Below are 25,008 nucleotides of genomic sequence, written 5' to 3'. Positions count from 1 at the left end.
AAATTTTGACTAATTTGAGAGTATAAAGTAAAAAAAATAGGTTTAAAATAATGCCATATTTGTGAATATGTTTGTATGGCAGAACCTGTTTCCACTGAAAATTTGGAATAGAAATTGAAAGCATGAGAGAGATTTCTTGCATGTGTTGCTGTGGTTATATTATGAAATCTTCAGGTGACTTCAGCAATAATAATTTGTGTCTATATATTATTAACTGATTATTTCACATGTAAGTAAAAATCTCATCTGCTTTTTCACTTTATAATGGAACAGTTTTGAAATTCTGTATATTCTTGACTATTTTCCCCTGCAGTGTTGGTAATAATAATGGTTTGGTTTTTTGGTTTTTTTAATGGCCAAATGTCATACCATTTGTTTGAGAATATTTTGTCTTTTAATAAAGCACTAAAAGCTTGCCTGATACTAATCTGTCTTCTTCTGACTTACCTGTTTTCTGCTTACATTTTTATTTATTTTAAGGATATGAGTACTTTTTAGTGAACTAATAATGAGTATTGTAATATCATTCATAAGACATAATTGTCAGCGTAGGAAAAGGATACTACTATAAATTGTTCTTAACAAAGTGAGCATAAAAAAAGACCTCTTCAATTAGAAAATAACATTACTCTTATTAAACAGTAGGTATAAAATCGTTTGGAATGTTTTCATGTTTGTAAATACCTAGGATTTGGGAATAGATTTGGTTTGAATTTCTGTGCCTTTTTTCAAAGTAAACATTTTAGAAGCTTAAATTTTTAATTTTGAAATGAAATTTCCATTTGTGAGCGAAATTCTATCTTTATAGTCACCTTTAGAGCATTTGCTAGGTTTATATGTATGTTTTGTAAGTTGTAGGCAGCAAGTATATGTGTTCATCCTCTTTAATGAGGCGGATTTGTGATAGTGATGATTATAGGGTTCTGTCTTGCTGTCTGTTGTTGTTTGGATTGCTGAAGGGGAAATGGCAGATTGGGTTTAATTAGCAGTTTTACTAAGAAGCACCGTGAGATTTTATGTAACCCTTTGAATCCACAAACGAGGGATACAGGTAGGACTCATTATACATTGTGAGGAGAAAGTCTTACTGATGATAATTCTTCTCTTCAGTCATTTTGAGAGTATGATCTTGTTTAAAGAAGTGTTCATGGTACGATCGTATTTATCTTAATATATCCTGTGATATTTTTAATAGTTACTAAATATGTGTTAATATATAAATATATTAAAATATACTACAATTATTAAATGTAGTATGGTGTTTAATAAATACAGTGCTATTATATTTATTTATTTTTTTCTTGAGGAATGAGATTTTTCACTTTAGTTTTATTTGCAGTTGTTGAATACTAGAGAAAAGCATTGCGTTTAGTCAAACCTATTTAGCTATTAAATTTTAGCAGTTGGTATTTTCATTAGTATATAAATACTATTTACATTTTACCTTTGGCATATATAAGTTTAGTATAATTGATTTTGTTGTCAAACTTAAAATCCATTTGTACATTTTATTTTGTAACAGTTTTTCTGATTATTTATAAAGGCTGTGAGGTAAACATTAGTATAAATTTATTGTTGTTAGACTTGTTTGATTGCCTTGGGAATGTTTGGGAAGGAACTTTTTTATTATGGTATGATGTTAAGTAAGTGATAATATATCTGAAAAAATTGGGTTTGATAGACTGTCTTACTCCCCATCCCTTTTTACTTCTTTTAAGATTTTAACATCTGGTAGGTTTATCTCAGATATGCTTATTACATTATAAAATGTTACATCGATGATAACACTCATAATCCATTCATGTTTTAGTATTTTAAAATACTGTATATTACGAGCTAAATTTTGGTGGTATTGTTCATAAAATATGTTGAAGTCACTCTCCCTCTGAATTTTTTTATCTCCTTCATACTGGCACATATTTTAAAACATTTTAAAGTAATCTTGTGTTATATGTAAGTGGTGATAAAGAATATTTCATACTAAAAATTGTGCTATCCAAATCACTTATTTTAAAATGAAATCAATGATTATAAGTTAACTTTTTATGTAACTATGAGAAAATTAAAAAATACATAGTTTTTGCTTTTCAGAGAATTTCTGTGTGACCCAAGATATATTAATACTGGTTAAATACTACCTGTGAAATCCCAGCAAGGAGAGTGGAAGTTTTTTTTTTTCTTTTTAAAAGATTTATTTATTTATTTGAGAGAGAGAGAGAAAGAGAAAGAGAGAGAGATCACAAATAGGCAGAGAGGCAGGCAGAGAAAGAGGGGGAAGCAGGCTCCCTGCTGAGCAGAGAGCCCGATGCTGATGCCAGGCTCAGTCCCAGGACCCTGAGATCATGACCTGAACCAAAGGCAGATGCTAAGCCCACTGAGCCACCCAGGTTCCCCAAGAGTGGAAGATTCAATAGTGAGATACGACTCTGAATAAAGGACAGTTTCCCAAAAAAGTACATGTTTGAAATGAGTTGAAGCTATGTAGAGGAGGGGTTTAATTCATTCATTAAATAGTTTGTATCATCAGGTATTGTTTAAGAAGAATATCTTCTAGGGGCGCCTGGGTGGCTCAGTGGGTTAAGCCGCTGCCTGCGGCTCAGGTCATGATCCCAGGGTCCTGGGATTGAGTCCCGCATCGGGCTCGCTGCTCAGCAGGAAGCCTGCTTCCCTTCCTCTCTCTCTGCCTGCCTCTCTGCCTACTTGTGATCTCTCTCTGTCAAATAAATAAATAAAAACTTAAAAAAAAAAAAAAAAAAAAAAAGAGAAGAATATCTTCTAGGGCACCTGGGTGGCTCAGTGGGTTAAGCCTCTGCCTTCAGCTCAGGTCATGATCTCAGGGTCCTGGGAATGAGCCCGGCATCTGGCTCTGTGCTCAACAGGGAGCCTACTTCTCCCCCCTCTCTCTGCCTGCCTCTCTGCCTACTTGTGATCTCTCTATCTTTGTCAAATAAATAAATAAAAATCTTTTTTTTTTTTTAAAGAATATCTTCTAAGACGATTAATGTGCCTTGTAAAATAGAATTTTCTTTTAAGCCTTATATTTTTGTATTACAGAAGCATTGCCACAGAGTGAGATGTAGACCAGGGTTAGGAAATGCAGAGGTGTATCAGACATGTGTATATGGTTGTGTTGGGATATTCCCAGCTTTAGAAAGGATTTTTTTCTGAAGGCTAATTTGTAGGTCTTTATTTAGAAATCAGTGGTTATTTATTACATTGAGATAATCTTGTACCAGTTCAGTTGATTCTCAGACACATCCTCTCCCCGCTCATTAATGTTAACTAATCCATGATGTATTAAAAGTATAGCACTATATTTCTAATACTTTATAGCAAAGTCGCCGTTAGTGACAGTATTATGTGGAAATGCATTAATTTCCAAGTAGGTTTGCCAGAAAACTGTCCCCTACTATAGCTAGAGGGATTTATCTCCTGATGTGTTCACCATCCCCCTTACTTACTTTTGATTTTCTTCTGTTACTAGTAACTGGCAATAGATAAAAAAGTTGTTGTCAACGTAAAAACTGTTAGCCTGTGTTGGGTGGGTGTTTGTGGGAGGTAGGTTTTTCACTTAGTGTTTTCTGAACCTCAGGGATTGACTGGACTTCCTTTCCTTTAGGATTACTCATCTCTTTTTTTTTTTTTTTTTTAAAGATTTTATTTATTTATTTGACAGAGGGAGAGAGAGATCACAAGCAGGCAGAGAAGCAGGCAGAGAGAGAGGGGGAAGCAGGTTCCCTGCCGAGCAGAGAACCCGACGTGGGGCTCGATCCCAGAACCCTGGGATCATGACCTGAGCCGAAGGCAGAGGCTTAACCCACTGAGCCACCCAGGCGCCCCATAGGATTACTCATCTCTTTGGAGAGAACTGGGCTGGGGTGCCTGGGTGGCATCTGCCTTCAACTCAGGTCATGATCCCAGGGTCCTGGGATGGAGTCCTGCATCAGGCCCCTTTCTTAGTGAGGAGCCCGCTTCCTCTCTTTCTCTGTCTGCTGCTCCCCCTGCTTGTCCTCTCTCTGTCAAATAAGAAAATAAAATCTTAAAAAAAAAAAAAAAAAAAAAAAAGGCTACTCTTTGTGGCCCTCAGAGGAATAAAACTCTCATTTCAGAGTTGTCATTACTTCTTTATGTATCTTTTTAAAACTTTTCAGCATTGAGAGTTACCTGTCATCTCCTTCCCTTTTTTGTGTGCTTTCTCCTTTTGGAAATCTTCCACTCAGGTTAAGCTTTAAGCTTCACTACATGTGCAAAGAATTAAGAGAGCGCAGGGCTTTCAGTTTAGAATGCCTGGGGTGTGTGTTTGGTGTGGGGCTAAAGAGTGACAGGAGACTACTTCGTTAAGAGGGAGCCAGTTCCTGGGGAATTTTATAAGTCATGCCAGTTTGATTCTTCATTCTGAGGTATTGGGCAGCCAGCCAGAAAGAGTAAAAATTTTTTTATCTTTGATAATTTGCAATAATTTTAGACTTGAGAGAAGTAGAAAAATACTACACATTATTTCTCTATACCACTCACCCAAATTTTCAAAATGTTGACATTTTAAGCTTGTCCTCTTTCCCCTTTCCTCTTTGCTGTCCCGCTTTCTTACTCTCTATATAATCTTGTTCTGAATTATTACAGAAATTAGCCCGAGTGCACTATTTTAATGTGTAGTTTTAGTAAAAAATGGAATTTCCTACTTGATTACAGTACAGTGATCAAAATCAGTAAATTAACATTTTTCACAAGGCTGTTAGGTAATCTGCAGGTCCTATTCAAATTTCACCCACTAATATCCTCTGTACTGAAGAGGGAAACTTCTTTCTGGTCCAGAATTCAGTCCGGGATCACTGCATTTAGTTTTCATGTCTCTTCAGTTTTCAGTCTATTCATTGTGGAATATTTCCTTATTCTTTGTCTTTCATGACCTTGACGTCTCTGAAGCCTTGTTTTAGGTTCTTGGAGGCATTGGCTTGACTTTTTTTTTTTTTTTTTTTTTAAGTTACTTAGTTACTTGACAGAGCATACGCACATGTGTGGGTGGGGGCAGGAGCAGAGGGAAAGGATCTCAAACTGACTCTCCCTGAGTGTGGAACCCAACGTGGAGCTGGATCCTAGGACCCTGAGATCATGACCTGAGCCAAAGTCAAGAGTCAGATGCTCAACTGCCTGATCCACCCAGACACCCCTGCCTTCATCTTAACAATGGATTTTACAGTCCCACCCTTGTTTTCACTTTTCATGGAATGGTTTTCTGAGTGGCCTAGGTTTTGTCTTTGTCTGGAAACCATCCCTTGCTTTTATACTATTTGCTTTTTATAGATTAATTAATTGATTTATAGGTTAATTTATAGATTAATTAATTAATTTTCAGAACCAGCAAGTAGCCTTTCCTAATTTAGTTTATACTCCTGTACTTTTTTATAGTAAAAAATTAGATTACACTTTCAACATACTACCTAAAAATTTACCTTAGTTAAATCATCCAATTCATTAAATACACTTTCTGTTTTCTGTGTTACCATAGGCAACCATGTTGCTTAACTTCCAGCTTCTATATAACAGGGACTCCTTTTCCTCCAATTTTCAATTAAATTTCTCTCACTTTCTTTTATGCTCTGGATAGCAGCCTCCTTGGAAGGCCATAAGTTTTCTAGTAACATCTCTTTAGTATTCATCAGGTTTTTCACTCAATCTCCTGAAAGTCCTTATAGCTTTTGTCCATTGCTTCATTCCATGCAACTTTCACAGTTTAGGTTTTTTTGTTATGGTAGTGTTCCATTCCTTATAACAAAGTCAGAATCAGTGCTGCAGATTTCCCTAAAATTTAGTGGCTTAATTATAATAAACATTTATTGTCTCAGTTTCTGTGAGTCTGGAATTTGGACTTAGGGTATTTCTAGCTCAGCTTCTCTCATTGGATTATAGTCAGAATTGTGGCAGGAATACAGTCATTTGAAGGCTTGATTCAAGCTGGAGGATGTGCTTCTAGGATGGCTTAGTCATGTGGCTAGCATGTTTTTGCTGGCGGAGCAAGAACCTCATTTTCTGGCTGCATGGATGTTTCAAGGGGCTACCTAAGCCTCCTTAGGACATGGTACCTAGCTTTCCCCAGGGTGAGTGATCTAAGATAGCAAGGTGGAAACTGCAGCTTTTTTGTGATTTAGCCCCGATGTTACACATAATTTTTTTCTCCTTGTTGAATGCCTATTTTTAAAAACATTTTTTAAAAAAGATTTTTATTATTTGACAGAGAGATCACAAGTAGGCAGAGAGGCAGGCAGAGAGAGAGGGGGAAGCAGACTCCCCGCCAAGCAGAGAACCCAATGCAGGGCTTGATCCCAGGACCCTGAGACCATGACCCGAGCTGAAAGCAGAGGCTTAACCCTCTGAGCCACCCAGGTGCCCCTAAAAACATTTTTTTGGTGGTAAAACATACAGAATATCATTTGCCATTTTAACCACTTTTAAGACACTCATTTTTGCAGTATTCTGTTGGTTACACAGAGCAACCTGTTCAGTGTCGTTGGATACTTCCTAGGATACTTCATGGGTAACTCTTGGAGGCTGGCTACTACACCCTTAGAATTGAGTAGATACCCTATTTTCCATTAAATTTTCATCCAGCATCCATTGATGATTCTATCTGAAATAGTGTTTGACAAAAGGTGATTTTCCATAATTCATTCTATAGCCATTAATTGGCACTCTGTAAATTAGAGCTTCTCTCCCTTTCTCACTTTCTTCATCAGTAATGGGGAAGGGAAGATTCTGCAGAGGAAATCAGAAGTAGCCCATAGATAAAGGAGGAAAGTTAGAAGAGACCATACCAGGAGAAGTGAGTATTGGACCTGGAGAAGTGATTTTGGAATCCAGGAGAAGTGAGTATTTCAAGAAAGTTAGTGCTCAGCAGTTAGATTGCATATGAAAGATCAACTAATATAAGACACAATGTATGTTCTTTGGATTCAGTTCTAAAGAAGTTGTTGAGAAGGAGTCTCAGTGTAATGGTCAGAGGAGAAACCAATTGATGTCGGTAAATGAATAAAGTAGGTATGAGGAAATGTAGATCACGAGAGAATATTTAATCCTTTTAAGAAATCTTGAATGTCAAGAAGAGGGGAGAAATAGGGCAATAACTGGAGGAATATATGATACTAAGATGTAGTAGTGGACAATAAGAAGAATACTGTGTCCTCTCCTATTGCAGAAGGAAGAAAGAGAGAGGCATTTAGGTGAATAACTTGTTCATCTGGATAATGAAGCAGAGAAGATAGGTATGGATAGAATCCTATGGGAGATATTGCAAGGTAGAGTGGACATAGGATAAGGAAAAGGAAACAAGTCCGTTGTTTTCACAAGTGTTTAAAATAGTGGGTCATGAGATCAAGGTTCGATAATGGGTGTCAGTGAAACTGGGGAACAGGGTCACATAGATTTGGACAAAATGTTGGAGCAGGGGCCTGGAAGACTGAGTGATGTCCAAGAACAAGTCCAAGAACAAGTGTGTGAATCAGTCGCAAGGTGTGGAGAAAGTGTAGATCGTAGTAGTTCAGGATTTTACTGGACTGTTCTGACATCAGCTGTGGCAAGACAAATCTTATGGGTCTGTCACATTTGTACACATCTTGTGAATAGAGGCTTTGTTCCAGATTATCTTTTCAAAGTTGTTTATGTAATGAACAGCCTTGGGAAATGGACACAACATCCTAAAGAGCAGATGGCAGATTTGCTTACAGCCATGGAAAATACAAAGATTGTATCTTTTTCTGGGATAATTGACAGCAGGCCTGCTTAGTCAGAATTAGGTTCCCTAAGCCCACAGTTCCTCTCCTGTAATGCAACCCACTATGTGTGTAAGCGTCATTTGGCCCTTTCAAGTCATCCCGTCAGAATTAGGGTTTAGGGAAGCCAATGGAATTGGGGAGCCAGAAACCTGGCATTCTGGCTACTGCTATTGCTGTGAGTGACAAAGCCCTTTGTGTACAACGCAAGAGTCTTGTGTCATCTTCAAGCATCCATGAAACTGGCAGGCTAACTTGTTAGATTGCAACTATGATATTAGACCCTTCCTGATTTTTGGCACAAGATATTATTATAGGCATATTGAAGAAGAGAGAATTGAAGTGAAAACTGTTGGAATTGAGGATGTTTGGTGATTGCGAGATATGTCCACTTAGGATTAGCCTTTTTTTGGTAACACATCCACTCTTGTGGTCAGGGCTGTTGGGATACTATGGTTGAAGGTCTTCCCAAGATCACATGGAGTAGGGAAGAATTAACCTAAAGAAAAATAATGGGCTGACAAAAACAAGAGATATCTATTAGTACATGACAGAACTTGGATTCAAGACCAAGTATGCCTGATTCCAAAGCCCATTTTCAGATACCTTTTTGACTTACTTGGAGGTTTAATAACTGCATTTCTTTAAAAGTTAGATAAATCAGATATATTACAAAATTTAACTTTTGTATTATACATATGGTGAAGTTTTTGCATGTTTTAAAAAGAATACTAATGCAAAGAATCTCTTAATAAATCTTTTTTTCCTTTTTCTCATGAATCTTATACATTGTTCCAAGATGTTCTTATTTAGACTGAATGTTTGGGGGTGCCTGTCTGGCTCAGTCAGTAGAGCATGTAACTCTTGGTCTCGGAGTCATGAGTTCGAGCCCAATATTGGGCACAGAGCCTACTTAAAGATAAAATAATAAAAAAATATATTAGACTGGTGAATGTTTGGAAGAAGAGATTTTTGAAAAGCTTGTAATTTAGAAGAGATAGATACCTTGTCAAAGAGGATGCAAAGTGAGTTACAAGTTGGTGTGGATAACTTTCTTGAAATTTTTCTTTTTTTTTTTTTAACACTTCATTGTCTTTTTTTTCTTTTCTTTTTTTCTTTATTTTTATTTTTTTATTTGTCGGAGAGAGAGGAGAGAGAGCATATAAGCGGGGGAGCGGCAGGCAGAGGGAGATGCCGGCTCCCCAATGAGCAAGGAGCCCTATGTGGGACTCAATCCCAGGACCCTGGGTCATGACTTGAGCCAAAGACAGTTAAGCCACCCAGGCATTCCTGAAATTTTTCTTGAATTCAGATATTGAAGACAAACATTAATACGGTGTGCATCAATTAAATGGCATGTCCATGAAATGGGATTTAATGAGTAATTGAATTGGCTGATGGCTAAGTTCTTTCGTGTATAGACAAGTTATCATTTTTTGTAGGGTTAAGATTGCACAAAATATAAAGACTCAAATGTTTAAATGCATTTAGGTGTTTAGTTATATTGCAGCTATCTAAAACCATAGCATTATGGAGATTAAATGACTATAACAAATTGTTTTAAAATAATAATACAAATATTTGTTAATATATTATCTATATTAAACTAGTTCAATTTCCTTTTTCATAAATGAAGAAATAAGGACATGAATGTTAGTTGAATTTTACCAAATTCAGTTTGAATTTTTTGTGTTTATGAAGGCAGCTACTAAATTCAAGATGCCATGCTCATTTCCTAGGGGAACAAATTAAAAATCTAGAGAATCACGTTGACATTAAACAATTTGTCCAAAGTTACATATTTAGGAGCATAACAGTGAGAAAACCCATTTGTATTTTTAAACTTTTGTGCTCTCTTCATTTGACTTTCATGTATTTCAAAAGTATTTCATAGCTATAGGCAGTGAGAGTGGAAAATAAGACAGGTGGAAGTTTCTGAAAAGTTGTTTATTGTATTTCATCTGATTTGATTTGGGGCTGATGTATACAGACCATTAAGAACAAAGAAGGGAGGGATGCCTGGGTGGCTCAGTCAGTTAAGCAACCTCCTTTGGCTCAGGTCATGATCCCGGGATTGAGTCCCACATCAGGCTCCTTGCTCAGCAGGGAGACTGCTTTTCCCTCTGGCTGCTGCTCTCCCTGCTTGTGTGCTCTCTCTCTCTCTCTCTGACAGATAAATAAATAAAATCTTAAAAAAAAAAAAGAACAAAGGGGATGCCGAGTAAACTATGACATAGGATCATTATAATATACATGTCCATTTTAGAGGTTTAAATAAGTTACTTAGAATCTATTACATATGGCATGTCAGAGAGCTTACAGTTCATATTCTTTTCCCTAATAAGTATTAGAATATATTTTAAGATTTATATATATGTAGTTATTTATCACTTTTTAGCTACTTACAGTACCTAATATTTAGACATGATGAAATGTCCAGTAATAGATGAGAAGTTATGACATATCTGGAATGGGATATGTTGTGCCTCAGTTTTCTCATTGCATCCAGGTGATATTAGTATTTAATGTCATAGGGTTGTAAAAATTAAAGTGAGTTAATAACATGTAAAGTGCCTTTGCACTTCTTAAAGTGCTAATTGAAAATCTTGTTGTCCAGATAGAAAACTTAATAATATGTAAAGTAATAAATAATATTATTACATTCAAAATAATGAATTAAAAGACGAATGATGGGTGAAGCAGTTTTTAATATAAATGAAAGATATGGTATACAAAAGTGTGCACTTTAAGTTTTTTTAAATTAGAAAAATTAATTCTGCTTAAGAATCTTATTTATAAAAGGCTGGAAGAAAATTCAGCAAAGTGTTACCAATTATGGCTATACCGTTTGCTTTTCTTTTTTTTTAAACTCTATTTTCTTTCTTTCTTTCTTTCTTTTTTTTTTTTTTTTAAAATTTTTTTTTTTTTTTTTACAGAGAGAAATCACAAGTAGGCAGAGAAGCAGGCAGAGAGAGAGGAGGAAGCAGGCTCCCCGCTGAGCAGAAAGCCCGATGTGGGGCTCGAACCCAGGACCTGGGATCATGACCCGAGCCGAAGGCAGTGGCTTAACCCACTGAGCCACCCAGGCGTCCCCTCTTTTTTTTTTTTTTTAAAGATTTTATTTATTTGACAGAGATCACAAGTAAGCACAGAGGCAGAGAGAGAGAGAGGTAGGGAAGCAGGCTCCCTGCTGAGCAGAGAGCCCAGTGCGGGGCTCAATCCCAGGACCCTGGGATCATGACCTGAGCCGAAGGCAGAGGCTTTAACCCACTGAGCCACCCAGGCACCCTTTTAACTGTATTTTCTAAATATTTTGTAGAGTTTGTTTTTTAAATAGTTTATATACTATTTTATTTTTACCTTTCTATTATAAAAGATTTTAAGGCGCACCTGAGTGGCTCAGTTGGTTTGAGCCAAGAATTGGTGTCCAGTTCTTGATTTTGGCTTAGGTCATGATCCCCAGGTTGTGGAATGAAGCACCATGTTGGGCTCCATGGTAGGTATGGAGCCTGCTTGAGATTATCTCTGTCCCTCTTCCTTTGCCCCTCCCCCTGCTCAAGTGCACACATGTGTGTGTTCTCTCTCTCAAATAAAAATAAATCTTTAAAAAAATAAAAGATTTTAATATTACAGGAGAATTTTATGAGTAGTACAATGGACAAGTATGTAAGTTTGACCTAGATTCAGCAGTTGTTGACATTTTACCACATTTGATTTTATCTTCATCTTTATACATCTATATAAAATACAGAGACATTTAAAAAAATCTATCATTTATCCATTTGAGAATTAATTGCTCACTTTGTGAGACTTCATCTCTAAATAGGGACATCTCCTAAGGACATTTCTATATTGCTATAATGTAACTATCTTACTTATGGAATATATTATTAATACAACATGAAAGAATGTACTTTATTAACCATTAGTTATTAATATTATTAGTTATAATTAATACATTGAATATATTTAATATGTTGATAAATAATATATTAATATAATATAAAATAGGTAACATTGCATTAATATAACATTAATATAAATATTTTACTTAGGAACTATATACATAATTACTTAGGAAATACAAATACTCTCTAATAGACAGTCCATATCCAAATATCTCCTTTTGTCCCAATTATGTCCTTTAATTAATTAAATTGACCCAGGATTCAGCAAAGTATCAAATGTTGCATTTAGATAACTAAATGTATGATTAGTAATAATGTTAATTAATTTTGTCCATTTTACTACTCATACATTAATAATTAATCTCCTGTCATCTAAAACAGCCTCCAGATGGAGCTCCTGGGTGGCTCAGTGGGTTAAGCCTCTGTCTTCGGCTCGGGTCATGATCTCCGGGTCCTGGGATCAAGCCCCACATCTGGCTCTCTGCTCGGTGGAGAGCCTGCTTCCCCCCATCTCTCTGCCTGCCTCTCTGCCTACTTGTGATCTCTGTCTGTCAAATAAATGAATAAAATCTTTGAAAAAAAAAAAAAAAAAAAATTTTAAAAAAAAAAAAAAAAAAGATAGTTAAAAAAAAACCCCAAAAAACAGCCTCCAGAATTTTCTACTTTTCATGACATTGATATTTTTGAAGAGTCCAGGCCAGTTGTTTTATAGAATGTCTCTCTATTATTTATTTAAACCTCCTAATTCAGATCTATGTTAAACATTTTTGATAGAATTACCACATAAGTAGTATATTGTGAGGGGAGGAGAAAGTGGTATATTTGTTCACAGAGAATCATATCCTTTTTAAAAAAAAAAAAACAAGGATCAGGGACACCTGAGTGGTTCAGTTGGTTAAGCGTCTGCCTTTGGCTCAGGTCATAATCCTAGGGTCCTGAGATCGAGTCCCGCATCAGGCTCCTTGCTCAGCGGGGAGCCTGCTTCTCTCTCTGCCTCTACCTGCCACTCTGCCTGTTTGTGCACACACTCTCTCTCTGACAAATAAATAAAATCTTAAAAAAAAAAAAAAAAAAAGATCATCATATCATATCCTTTAGTGGGGATGGTATTTAGAAACCAGTTCTGTTTGGAGTGGGTCCCTGTTTATAACGGACCCCTGCCTGGAAGGTTAATTTGTGATGTTACATCAGTCCTTCTTTCCCATAGGCCTCTTACATTTATCCAGTGTTGGCAAGTGCCAAACCCTTCCTTGTTTCAGATGCTCTTCTCTGATTGGCTCCTGGTGCTTTCCAGTGGAGACTGTTGGTGATTTGGGGGTTTATTTCTTGCTTTCTTTTCCCCTCAAATACTGTTACCATGCAGTCTTGTAGTACGTCATCCCAGCCTGCTTGTATTCTGGAGTTCATGGCAATATTTTGAATATGTGGTTTTATTGTAAATAAAATTCCATGGGTTTTGGTTTTCTTGTGTAAGTTGTTTCTTTTTATGTGGGGATTCAAAGAGCCTGAGAATCTATGGTACTGCCACCATATTCGCTTTCTTACTATTTTGATTTCTTATTTTTTTTTAGAAGATTTATTTATTTGAGAGACAGAGCAAGCACACAGGCGTGCACACACAAGTTGGGAGAGAGACAGAGGGAAAGGAAAAGAATCTCAAGCAGACTCCCACACTGAGTGAGAAGCCAGATGTGGGGCTTGATCTCAGGACCCAGGAGATCACAATCCAAGCCAAAATCAAGAGTCGGACACTCAACTGATAGAGCCACCCAGGCATCCCTATTTTTTTTCTTAGTTTAAAAGGAGTTTTCTTTTAGTATACCCAATTTTATTGTCTGTGTATATAAAAATTACTGATTTTTATATGGTAACTTTATGCTACTACCTTATTATATTGTATTAGGTAGTTTTATCACTGATTGATGATATCTGTCCTTGGTTCACTTAAAATTTTAAAGGAGGTGTTTAAGTGCAAGTGATAATTTGTGATGGAAGCAGTACAAAGTAGTTTTACAAGGCTTTTATTTGACCAGATCTTTTGTGTCACAGTAGCTGTATTTTATTTTTTATTTTTTAAAGATTTTATTTATTTTATAGAGACAGCATGCATGAGTAGGGGGAGGGAAGAGGAAGAGAATGGCAGGGGAAAGCAGATTCTGCTGGGCTCTGATCCCAATGTGGGGCTTGATCCCAGGACCCTGAGATCATGACCTGAGCTAAAACCAAGAGTTGGACACTTGACTGATTGAGGCACTTAGGCACCCCTTTAATAGCTATATTTTAAAAGCAAGTGATTTTTTTTGTTTGTTTTTTACTTTAAAAATAGGCATATCAGGGCACCTGGGTGGCTCAGTTGGTTAAGTGTCTGCCTAGGGCTCAGGTCGTGATCCCGGGGTCCTGGAATGGAATCCCACGCCTGCTCAGCAGGGAGTCTGCTTCTCCCTCTGTTCCTCCCCCTACTTGTTCTCTCAGTCTGTTACTTGCTTTCTCTCTCTCTCTCAAATAAATAAATAAATAAATAAATAAATAAATAAATAAAATCTTAAAAAAAAAAAAAAACAATATCAGAAACAAACCAATCTCTAATGTTTAATTATAGCACTTCATTTAGGTGGGGGAGAATTAAAAAAAAGTATGTAGTGTATAGACAGAATGTATTATGGGGTTTTGGGGTAGCTCTCCAGCCACTTATCTGTCTCTTTTCAAGTTTCTTTCACTTCTCCTATGATAGTGCTGGTGACATGGGCCGTAAATTTCTCTCTCTGTATTAGTTCTACCTCCTAATTTTTTTTGAATATTTTATTTATTTATGACAGAGATAAGGAGGGAGGGAGGGAACACAAGCATGGGGGAGCTGGAGAGGGAGAAGCAGGCTCCCCATTGAGCAGGGAGCCTGATATGGAGCTCAATCCCAGGATGCTAGAATCGTGACCTGAGCTGAAGGCAGATGCTTAACGACTGAGACACCCACGTGCCCTCTAATTTTTTTTATTATGGCAAGATACATGTAACATAAAATTTACTATCTTAACCATTTTTAAGTGCATAGTTCAGTGTACATTGTTGTGTGCCCATGACCATTATCCATCTGCAGAACTCTCCATCTTGTAAAACTGAAACTTGGTAGCCATTAAATAATAACTTCCCACCTCCCCTTTCTTCCCCAGCCCCTGGCAACTGCCAGCTACTTTCTGTCTCTAGGAGTTTGACCACTTTAGATTCATTTAATTGGTACTGTACAGTATCTGGCTTTTTGTGATGGGCCTGTTTCTCTTAGCATACTGTCTTTAAGGTTTATCCATGTTGTGTCTTGTTAGAGTTTCCTTTTTTTTTTCAAGGTTGAATAATATTCTTTTGTATGTATGTACTATGTTTTGCATATTTATTTGTTGATGGACACTAAATGCTTCCGCATTTTAGCCTACTAAAAACTATTTCAGCCAACTGACTACTACTATGAAGATGGGTGTATAAATATCTCTAAACCCCGGTTTTCATTTTTTGGAGGTATATACCTAGCATTGGAATTACTAAATCAGACATAGTGATTCTGTGTTTAATTTTTTGAGGAACAGCCTTTTTTCCACAATGACTATACCATTTTACATTCCTACCAACAAGGGTTCCAGTTTCTCCACATCTTTACCAACACTTTGTTTTTTTTGTTTTTTCTCTGTAGTAATTTTGTTACCTTCATTATAAGTTACTTGGTCTTTGGCCCCTTTGTTTATGATTATTGTTTGAGAATTACATTAGAGGAAAAGTGAGATATATTCAAATGTAAATTTTATTGATTTACTATGAAGTTTTAGACCAAACTGCCCAATAAAACTTTCTGCATTGATAGAAATGTTCTGTAATTGTGTTCTTTAATACAGTGGCCCCCTAGCCACATCTGCCTGTAAGATACTTGAAATGTGTCAAATTGAGATAGTGAATATTTAATTTCATTTAATTTTAATTAAGTTAATTTAAATAGCAGTATGTGGCAAGTTGATACCATATTGGACAGCATGGCTTTAGAAAATAATGAGAGCCTGGTTGTTCATATCTAAGGTTTTCTGGGTAAATATAGGGTTACTTGTGTTTAAATTATAGAATGTTTTTATTCAGTTTCTTATTTTGTTTAGCCATTTACTTCATCATGAAGTATATTACTCAAATATGGGAATCAAATAGGCACTAATAAGTTTTAGGTCAACCAATAGTAGGTAATGAACTACTTTGTACTAAGACTTTCAGGCAACAGATTGGAAAGCTTTTGTGATGGAAAATTATGAGCATAATAATAGCTTATTCTTAATTGAGAGTTCTTATGACTTGCCTCATGTCTGCCGGTTGTGGGTGCTTGCTAGTTTTTCCTCCGTTGACGTTCAGTAGAGATCAGTGTCTCTGTAACTGTTACCTGAAAGGGGTTGGAACCTTTTGTCCACCAAGGATGAATCTATATTGATAATGAATCTTACTGTTACAACTAGATGGAACTGATGCCAACTGCCAGATTGTCAGGGAGGTCTCCTACCTGGAGAAGGGTTAACAACCATAAGGACATCATTTGGATTGCTATCTTCTCAGCCTGGAACCATCTCCTCAAATCCTTCTCCTTCCTACTGAAGCAATAAAATAGAGGACCATTTATTTACTGCCTGAGTGACCATACAGTGTACTTAATATGCTTGTTAGCATTCCCACTTTCCTTAGATTTCATTAATTGGCCTGTTGTGCCCTTATCCTTCCTCTTCCAGAAAGCCGTATCTCTAACAGCATCATGTTCTTATCGCCAAACCATTAGGAACTCTGTAAGAGGTCCATGATTACCCTACTTATGACTAGTTAGGAGACAGGAGAATTCTGGGCCAGAGATGAAGGACAGTCTGTTACACAGTACACAGTAGCCATAGTATCAGTATTTTTACACCATGTCCCCAAGACCCAGTTTCTATAGGGCAACAAAGAGTGCCACATGACATCTGCTCATGTGATCTATTGCATTGTCATAGAAGAACTCCCAAGTTTAGGGCATCTGAATCTTTTGTAATGGACAGTAAGCATGGCCTCCCTTTGCCTCTAAAGTAGACACACTGTGTTCTAAGTCTGTTCATTATACAAAGAACCTTGAAAAGATAGTTCAAAATGATGGGCAAGTCATTGCCTCACTTGCAAAACATGGAGAGAAGACTTTAGAGATTCATATAAAATTGTTTCCCATCACATAACAATTCTCAAATTATGAGTTGGCTTAATAACAGTGCTTATTATTCATTCAAAACTGAGTCCAAAACCGGTGTTCTTGATTGGCGGACAGCTTTTTTTCAAGTCATGAGTCAGGAAATTAGGTTCCTTCCATCTTATGACTTAGCCTTCTTTTTGATGTTGCTTCTATGGCTGTGATGGTCATTTTGCATCAGTCTCTGGAAGAGGAAAGGACATGGAAACTAAATTGTTGGGGCTGTTAAGGACCATACCCAGAGGAGATTCACATCACTTTTCTTTTTCTTTTTTTTAAATTAAATTTTTTTTCAGTGTTCCAAGATTCATTGTTTATGTACCACACCCAGTGATCCATGCAATAGGTGCCCTCCACACTGCCCACCACCAGGCTTATCCAACCTCCCGCCCCCTCTCCCCTCCAAAACCCTCAGTTTGTTTCTCAGAGTCTATAGTCACTTATGGTTTATATCCCCCTCCAATTTCCCCCATCTCACTTCTCCTCTCCCATCTCCCTGTGTCCTCCGTATTATTCATTATGCTCCACAAATAAGCAAAACCATATGATACTTGACTCTCTCTGCTTGACTTATTTCACTCAGCATAATCTCCTCCAGTCCCATCCATGTTGATACAAAAGTTGGGTATTCATCCTTTCTGATGGAGGCATAATACTCCATAGTGTATATGGACCGCATCTTCCTTATCCATTCATCCATTGAAGGGCATGTTGGTTCTTTCCACAGTTTGGCTACTGTAGCCATTGGTGCTATGAACATTGGGGTACAGATGGCCCTTCTTTTCACTACGTCTGTATCTTTGGGGTAAATACCCAGTAGTGTAATTTCAGGGTCATAGGGTAGCTCTATTTTTAATTTCTTGAGGAATCTCCACACTGTTTTCCAAAGTGGCTGCACCAACTTGAATTCCCACCAACAGTGTAAGAGGGTTCCCCCTTTCTCCACATCCTCTCCAACACTTGTTTACATCATTTTTCATTCAGGTTTTATTTGGCTAGGACCTAATGACCACATTAACTGCAAAGGAAGCTGGGAAGTATCTAGTTATATTCTTAGTAAGAAAAAGAAATGGGTTTAGTGAATAGCTGGTATACCTCATTTTAGCCATCCTTTTTGTTATGCCATATGTAATTACAAAAAATTCAAATGAGGCAGAACATTTTAAAAATTTTAAGTTAATTTAAAAAAACAATACCCTCTCCAGTCTCCACCATTGAGAAATAGCCATCATTACTATTAAGTAAGCTTTCTAGATGTCATTTTTATACATACATATAGAAAAACTAAGGATGGTTAGATCGGTAAAAGTTATTTTGTTAAGGCGATGTAATGCTATTAATATAATATTATATAATATATAATATATAATTTTGCTATTAATATTTAAAAAATACTAAAGTCAGATTTAGTTGGTTATATAGAAGAAAAAGTGAAGTAAAATAGGTAACATTATTGAACTTCAAAGAAAATTTTCTTACCACAAGAGATATTATTTCCTAAAATATAACTTGAAATTTAATAATAGATTACAAAACCAAACAACAAACATTATCTTTCCAGTTGAGATGCTCTCAGCTATAACAGAATATTGCTAAAGCAATAGGGAATTTGCTGTTTTGCTTAAATTCAGAGGCTAGACTTCTCTAGGATTGGTTAATTTAATTTTTTTTAAAGATTTTATTTATTCATACGACAAAGAGAACACAAGCTGGGGGAGTGGCAGAGGGAGAGGGAGAAGCAGGCTCCCCACTGAGCAGGGAGCCCAAAGTGGGGCTCCATCCGAGGACCCTGGGATCATGACCTGAGCTAAAGGTAGATGCTTAACCAACTGAGCCACCCAGGCACCCCAGTTTTTCACCAGTCCTATATAACACACAGTGCTCATTATATCCTGTGCCCTCCTTAATGTCCGTCACCCAGTTATCCCATATCCCCACCCTCTCCCCTCCAGGAGTCCTCAATTTGTTTCCTGTGATTGAGTCTCTTACGATTTATCTCCCTCTCTGATTTTGTCTTGTTTTATTTTGCCTGTCCTTCTCCTATGCTCCTCTGTTTTGTTTCTTATATTCCACATATGAGCAAAATCATATGATTGTTTTTCTCTGATTGTCTTAATTTCAGTTAGCATAATACCCTCTAGTTTCATCCATGTTATTGCAAGTGGCAACATTTTATGTTTTTGATGGCTGAGTAATATTGTATTATATTGTGTATATATATACACCACATCTTCTTTATCCATTTGTCTTTCGATGGACCTCTGGGTTCTTTCCATAGTTTGGCTATTGTGGACATTGCTGCCATAAACATTGGGGTGCAGGTGTCCCTTCGTATCACTGCATTTGTATCTTTGAGGTAAATACCTAATAGTGCACTTGCTGGGTCGTAGGATAGCTCTAATTTTAGCTTTTTGAGAAACTTCCATACTGTTTTCCAGAGTGGCTGTACCAGCTTGCGTTCCTACCAACAGTGTGAAAGGATTCGCCTCTCTCTCTGCATCCTCGCTATTAGTTCCTCTCAACTGCTTTAATATCTGCTGTTTTTCATTTGTATACTGTGGTTATTTCAAGCCTTTTAGCAGTATTTTTATTTTCAATAATGTATATTCTTTTCCTTGCTATTTCTGTTTACCTCTTCTCTTTTAGTCTAAATTACTTTGGTTCTCAGTCCCTCATTTTTAATTTTTTTTTCCTGTTTTGTCATTTCATTATTGAGTTTTTTTATGAATTTATGTTCAAAGTAAGTTTTATTTAGTATGGGGCAGTTTTGAGAAATATCTTTATGCTGAGTTATATTTACTCCTAGGTTGAGAGTTTTGGTTATCTTATGCATGTTATGCTCTTTATGTTGTTTTATTTGGCTGTGCAGTAGTTCTTCATCTTACTTACGCTTGGGAGGCTCTTTTTAGGCATTTGCTCTACTATGATTCAGGTAATATCTTGTATCTCTTCTTACCATTTTAAGACTAGGGTTTGAAGGTGAAGTATTTTTTTTTTTCCATTATGATAAGTATACTCTTTAATCCTGTCCCCCATTTCATCCATCCCCTCACTCACTTACTGTCTGGTAAACATCAGTTTGTTCTCTGTAGTGAAGAGTCTGTTTCTTGGTTTGTCCCTCTTTCTCTTTTTTCCCCCCCTTTGCTCATTTATTTCTTAAATTCTGGATATGAGTGAGAGCTTATGGTTTTTGTCCTTCTCTGACTGATTTGTTTTGCCTGTTAGCATTGTACTTTCTAGCCCCATTTATGTTGTTGCAAATGGCAAGATTTCATTTTTTTTTTTTTATGGCTGAATAATACTCCATTGTGAATATACACCACATCTTCTTTATCCATTCATCTGTGGATGGATACTTGGGCTGTTGCATAGTTTGGCTACTGTAAGTAATGTTTCAGTGAACATGGGGGAGCATGTGTCCCTTTGAAATAATGTTTTGGTATTTTTTGGGTAAATACCAAATAATCCAGTTACTGGATCATAGATTAGTTCTATTTTTGATTTTTGAGGAGTCTCCATACTGCTTTCCAGAGTGGTACACCAGTTTGCATTCCTACCAACAGTGCAGGAGGGTTCCTTTTTCTCCATATCCTTGCCAACATTTGTTCTTTGGCGTGTTTTTGATTTTAGCCATTTTGAGAGGTGTGAGGTGTTGTAGTTTTCATTTGCATTTCCCTGATGTGAGTAATGTTGAGCATATTCTCATGTGTCTGTTGGTCACTTACATGTCTTCTTTGGAAAAATGTGTGTTCATGTCTTTTGCCTCTTTTAATTGGATTATTTGGTTTTTGGGAGTTGAGCTGTATCGGTTCTTTATATGTTTTGGATACTAACCCTTTATCAGACATGTCATTTGCGAATGTCTTCTCCCATTCTGTAGGTTGCCTTTTAGTTTTGATTGTTTCCTTTACTCTTCAGAAGCTTTTTATTTTGAGATAGTCCCAATAGTGTATTTTTTTTTCTTTTATTTCCCTTGCCTCAGGAGACATATCTAGAAAAATGTTGATATGGCTGGTGTTGCAGAAATTTCTGCTTGTGTTCTCCTCAAGGATTTTTATGGTTTCAGGTTTCGCATTTAGGTCCTTAATCAATTTTGAGGGTTTTTTTGTGTGTGTATGGTGAAAGAAAGTGGTCCCATTTCATTCTTTTGCATGTGGCTGTCTGATTGTCCCAAAACCATTTGTTGAAGATACTTTCTTTTTCCTCTTTTGTCAGTTATTAATTGACCACTAATTGTGGATTTATTTCTGGATTTTCTGTTCTATTTCATTGATCTATGTGTCTATTTTTAATGCCAGTACCATGCTGTTTTAATTACTAATTGCTTTATAATATAACTTGAAATCTGGAAGTTTTTCTTTTTCTTTAGTTTTCTTTTTTTTTTAGTTTTTCTTTTTCATCATTTCTTTGGCTATTTGAGGTCTCTTGTGGTTCCATATAAATTTGAGGATTGTTCTAGTTCTATGAAAAATGTTGGTATTTTGTTAGGAATTGCATTAAATGTTTAGAGTGGTTTGGGTGGTGTAGACGTTTTACCAATATTTGTTCTTCCAGTTCATGAGTGTGGAATGTTTCTCCATTTCTTTCCATTCTTTTGACTTTAATCAGTGTTTTACAGTTTTCAGAGTACAGGTTTTTCACCTCTTGGTTAAGTTTATTCCTAGATATTTTATTATTTTTGGTGCAGTTGTGAGTGGGATTGTTTCTTAATTTCGCTTTTTGCTGCTTCATTATTAGTGTATGGGAATGCAGCAGATTTCTGTGCATTGATTTTGTATCCTGCGGCTTTAGTAGCAGTTCTAGTAGTTTTTTGGTGGAGTCTTTAAAGTTTTCTTTATATAACAGCATGTCATCATTTCCTTGCCAGTTTGGATGCTATTTATTTATTTATGTTGTCTGATTATGTTGTCTGATTGCTGTGGCAGGGACGTCCAGTACTGTGTTGAATAATGGTTGAATAAATGGTGAGAGTGGTGAGAGTGGACATCTTGTCTTGTTCCTGACCTTAGGGGAAAGCTCTCAGGTTTTCACCATTGAGTGTGATATTTGCTGTAGGTGTTTCATATAAGGTCTTTATTATGTTGAGGTATGTAAGGGCTAATAAGTATTTTTGTCTCTTTCTGAAGACAGACGGAATGGTAAGGCCTCAGTATAAAAGCTCAGGTAGGACAATACAAGTTTTCGGTAAAAGCCCAGGCCTAGATCTCTTTTTATACTTGATTAAACGTGTTGTACTAGATTTTAATCTTTTTGCTGTGTCGGGGTTTCTCATTCCTATGGGAGAATACCCTCAGATTTTATATAATTCATTCTTAGCCTAGATCCTTGATTTTCAGAGTTAGCACCTCATCACTCTTCATGTCTTTCTTTCCTATTTTTTCCTATTTCTGCCTTGAAGCTGGTCCTACTCTTCAGGCAGAAAAAGAACTAAAAAGATTTCTTCTTTCCAGATTTGGGAGTTTTTGTGGTATTCTAGGAATTTTAAGGAATTGGAAATAGTAAGATTAATAGCTGAATCCTATAGCTCAGACTGGGACAGTTTCTGCTCTGTTTCTAAAATCTATTTCATTGCTTGGTTGCCAGTTTTTGTTTAATGAATTATTACCTGTCTTTTCCATCTTCCCAATTTCAGTTGCTGTTGGCTTTCTTGTTTGATTGATTGATTGCTGGTTTTGTTCGTTTGCTTTTTCACTTGTTTAACGTTGGAAAAATATAACGCGATTTCACATCACCTTTTTAAGTTCTGAGAGTTATTTAAACATAGGCACGCTTTCCTTTTTGGAAATTCAGTTCCATCACAGAATTGAATTATGTTAAAATAACTTTTTTTTTTTTTAATGTTATGGCTATGTATTACTTTCTAATATTCAGCTCCCTGATGAACTCTTCTTGGCACTTAATGAAACTCTTTACTACATACTAGTGTTTTTAACCTTTGTTAAAAATTTACTCTAGGGGGAAAAAAATTTACTCTAGTGGTGCCTGGATGGCTCAGGTCAGGATCCCCGGGTCCTGGGATTGAGCCCCATGTAGATCTCCTTGGTCAGTGAGAAGTATGCTTCTCACTCTTTGTGCCACTCCCTCTGCTTATGCTCTCTCTCTCTCTCTCAAATAAATGAATAAAAAGAAAAAATCTTAAAAAAAATTTACTCTAGAATTTTTCTGGTAAGTAAGCTCAAGCTTGTTCGAGATCGCATTCCTTCTAGAATTTACTTCTGGTTTATCCTAAACATTCCTGTCAGTGGTTCAGTGAGTATGTGTGTACTTCCAAAACTCTCTTAGATCTGTTTAATTTCTTTGGGTCTAAAGAAATAAATTTAAGTACTATCTCTACTTTCTTATCCTTTAATTTTCCTTTAAGAATTTCTTCACCCTTTTCAGTTTGCACATGGAAATTCTAAATGTAAAAACTCCTGTATAATTCATTCCTTAGTTTCTTTACATGGAAAGAAAGTTCATCCTGGAACTAAAGCTACTTTAAAATAGAAATTTTTCTTTCCCTTCCTTCTCTCCTTCCTTCTCATTCCTTCCTTTCCCCACTCTTTCAAATTTCCATGTTAAAATTTCTCACCATGGATACCTTATCTATTTTTTTTTTTAATTAAAAAAAGTCTGCTTTTTAAAAGTTTAGTTAAGTTTCTTTGGGGGTGTAGGTAAAAGAGTTTACTTTGTGGTTGTTTAAATGATTTGTTTCTGAGCTATAAAAATGGGCCATCGTAGGGCTCTTTTGAGGATTAAATGAGATAATTTATGTGTTTGTATAATTCTGATTATTTTTATTGTTAATTGTGCACACTGATTCAGTTGGGAGTGACACTGGTTGTCTTGACCTATGGCTTTACGTAAAAAATGTTCAGTATTGTTTATTTCCTTTTGGCTGTTTTCTGTTCATGCACAATACATTTAAAAAACAAACTCATATTAACCATTTTTCTAAATCTCCCAAGTAGTCCTTCAGAATATACTTATTTTAATGGCTGTTACATGGTTTTATAGTAATTTTTTCAACCACAGCTCTGTTCTTGCATATTCAGATTGTTTTCAGGTTTTTTTCTCATTGCAAATAGTACTGTAATAAACCACACCACACCACAACTTACTTAAACCTTTGTTCGTGGATGCGTTGGTGGCTCACTTGGTAAAGCATCTGCCTTCAGCTCCCAGTCCTAGGATCGATTCCCACATTGGGCTTTCCTACTTCTCCCTCTGCCTGCCACTCCCCCTGCTTGTGTGCTCTCATACTCTCTCCCTCTCTCTCTTTCTGACAAATAAATCTTTAAAAAAATTATTTTTTTGTTCACCTCCTGGAAGTGAAATTACTAGGACAAAAGGCATTTTTATTGTTTCTAATTCTTGCTTTTAAAATTGTCCTTCACATATTTATAATCTCTCTGATGTATGCAAGTGCTCATTTCAATATTGGGTCTTATCATAAAAAACATCACAAAATACAAAACCCAACAATTTTGATCACTAGGTGAGAGAAAAATACTACTTTTACTTTTTTAATAGTTGAGTTGCACATTTTTTGTGTTGTTTAGTGACTCTTTATTTCGTGAGTTGTTCTTTGTACATTATTCTGTGGCATTTACGTAGGTTTTTTTTTTATCTATAAAAAAGTTTAAATAGTGCTTATATATAGGACATACTGATTTTACTCATTTTCTAGGATTTTGCTTTTTAATTGTTTTTAAATTGATGTAGAAGCATTTTAAATTTAAATAACTAAAACTGCTTTTCCCTTTCTAAGTTTTTACTTTCTTTTAATACTTGGAAGAGTCTTTTCTTCCTAAAAGTTAAAGATTTCAAAAATATTTCCTGCCAGACTTCTGGATTATTTCAAATGTCACATAATGGTTTAAATAATCCATCTGGATTTTGTTTTATTTTGAGTAAGATATTTTCCCCAAAATTATTTACCAGTTTTTCTACTACCATTATTTTGTAATTTTAGCTGTTCCCTACAGATTTGGAAACCCTTCCTATTTACATATAATTGAGTCTTTTTCTAGAAACTCGTTTTGTTCTATTGATGTATTAAAATCAGCCTGTCTCTCTCTCTCTCTCTCTTTTGAATCTTTCTCCAGATATTTATTTAAATTCTAGTTAG

General features: G+C 36.0%; 1 protein-coding gene across 1 annotated transcript in view; it reads left to right on the top strand.

The window, feature by feature from the left end:
- Positions 1 to 25,008, top strand: part of LOC111155496 (MLLT10, histone lysine methyltransferase DOT1L cofactor) — a 234,588-nt gene that overhangs the window by 115,980 nt on the left and 93,600 nt on the right. The window lies entirely within an intron of this gene.

This window comes from Enhydra lutris, unplaced genomic scaffold (genome assembly GCF_002288905.1).
Source record: "Enhydra lutris kenyoni isolate GAN:26980312 unplaced genomic scaffold, ASM228890v2 scaffoldscaffold42, whole genome shotgun sequence".
NCBI classification, from domain to species: domain Eukaryota; kingdom Metazoa; phylum Chordata; class Mammalia; order Carnivora; family Mustelidae; genus Enhydra; species Enhydra lutris.
This window is presented reverse-complemented; position numbering and strand designations above follow the sequence as displayed.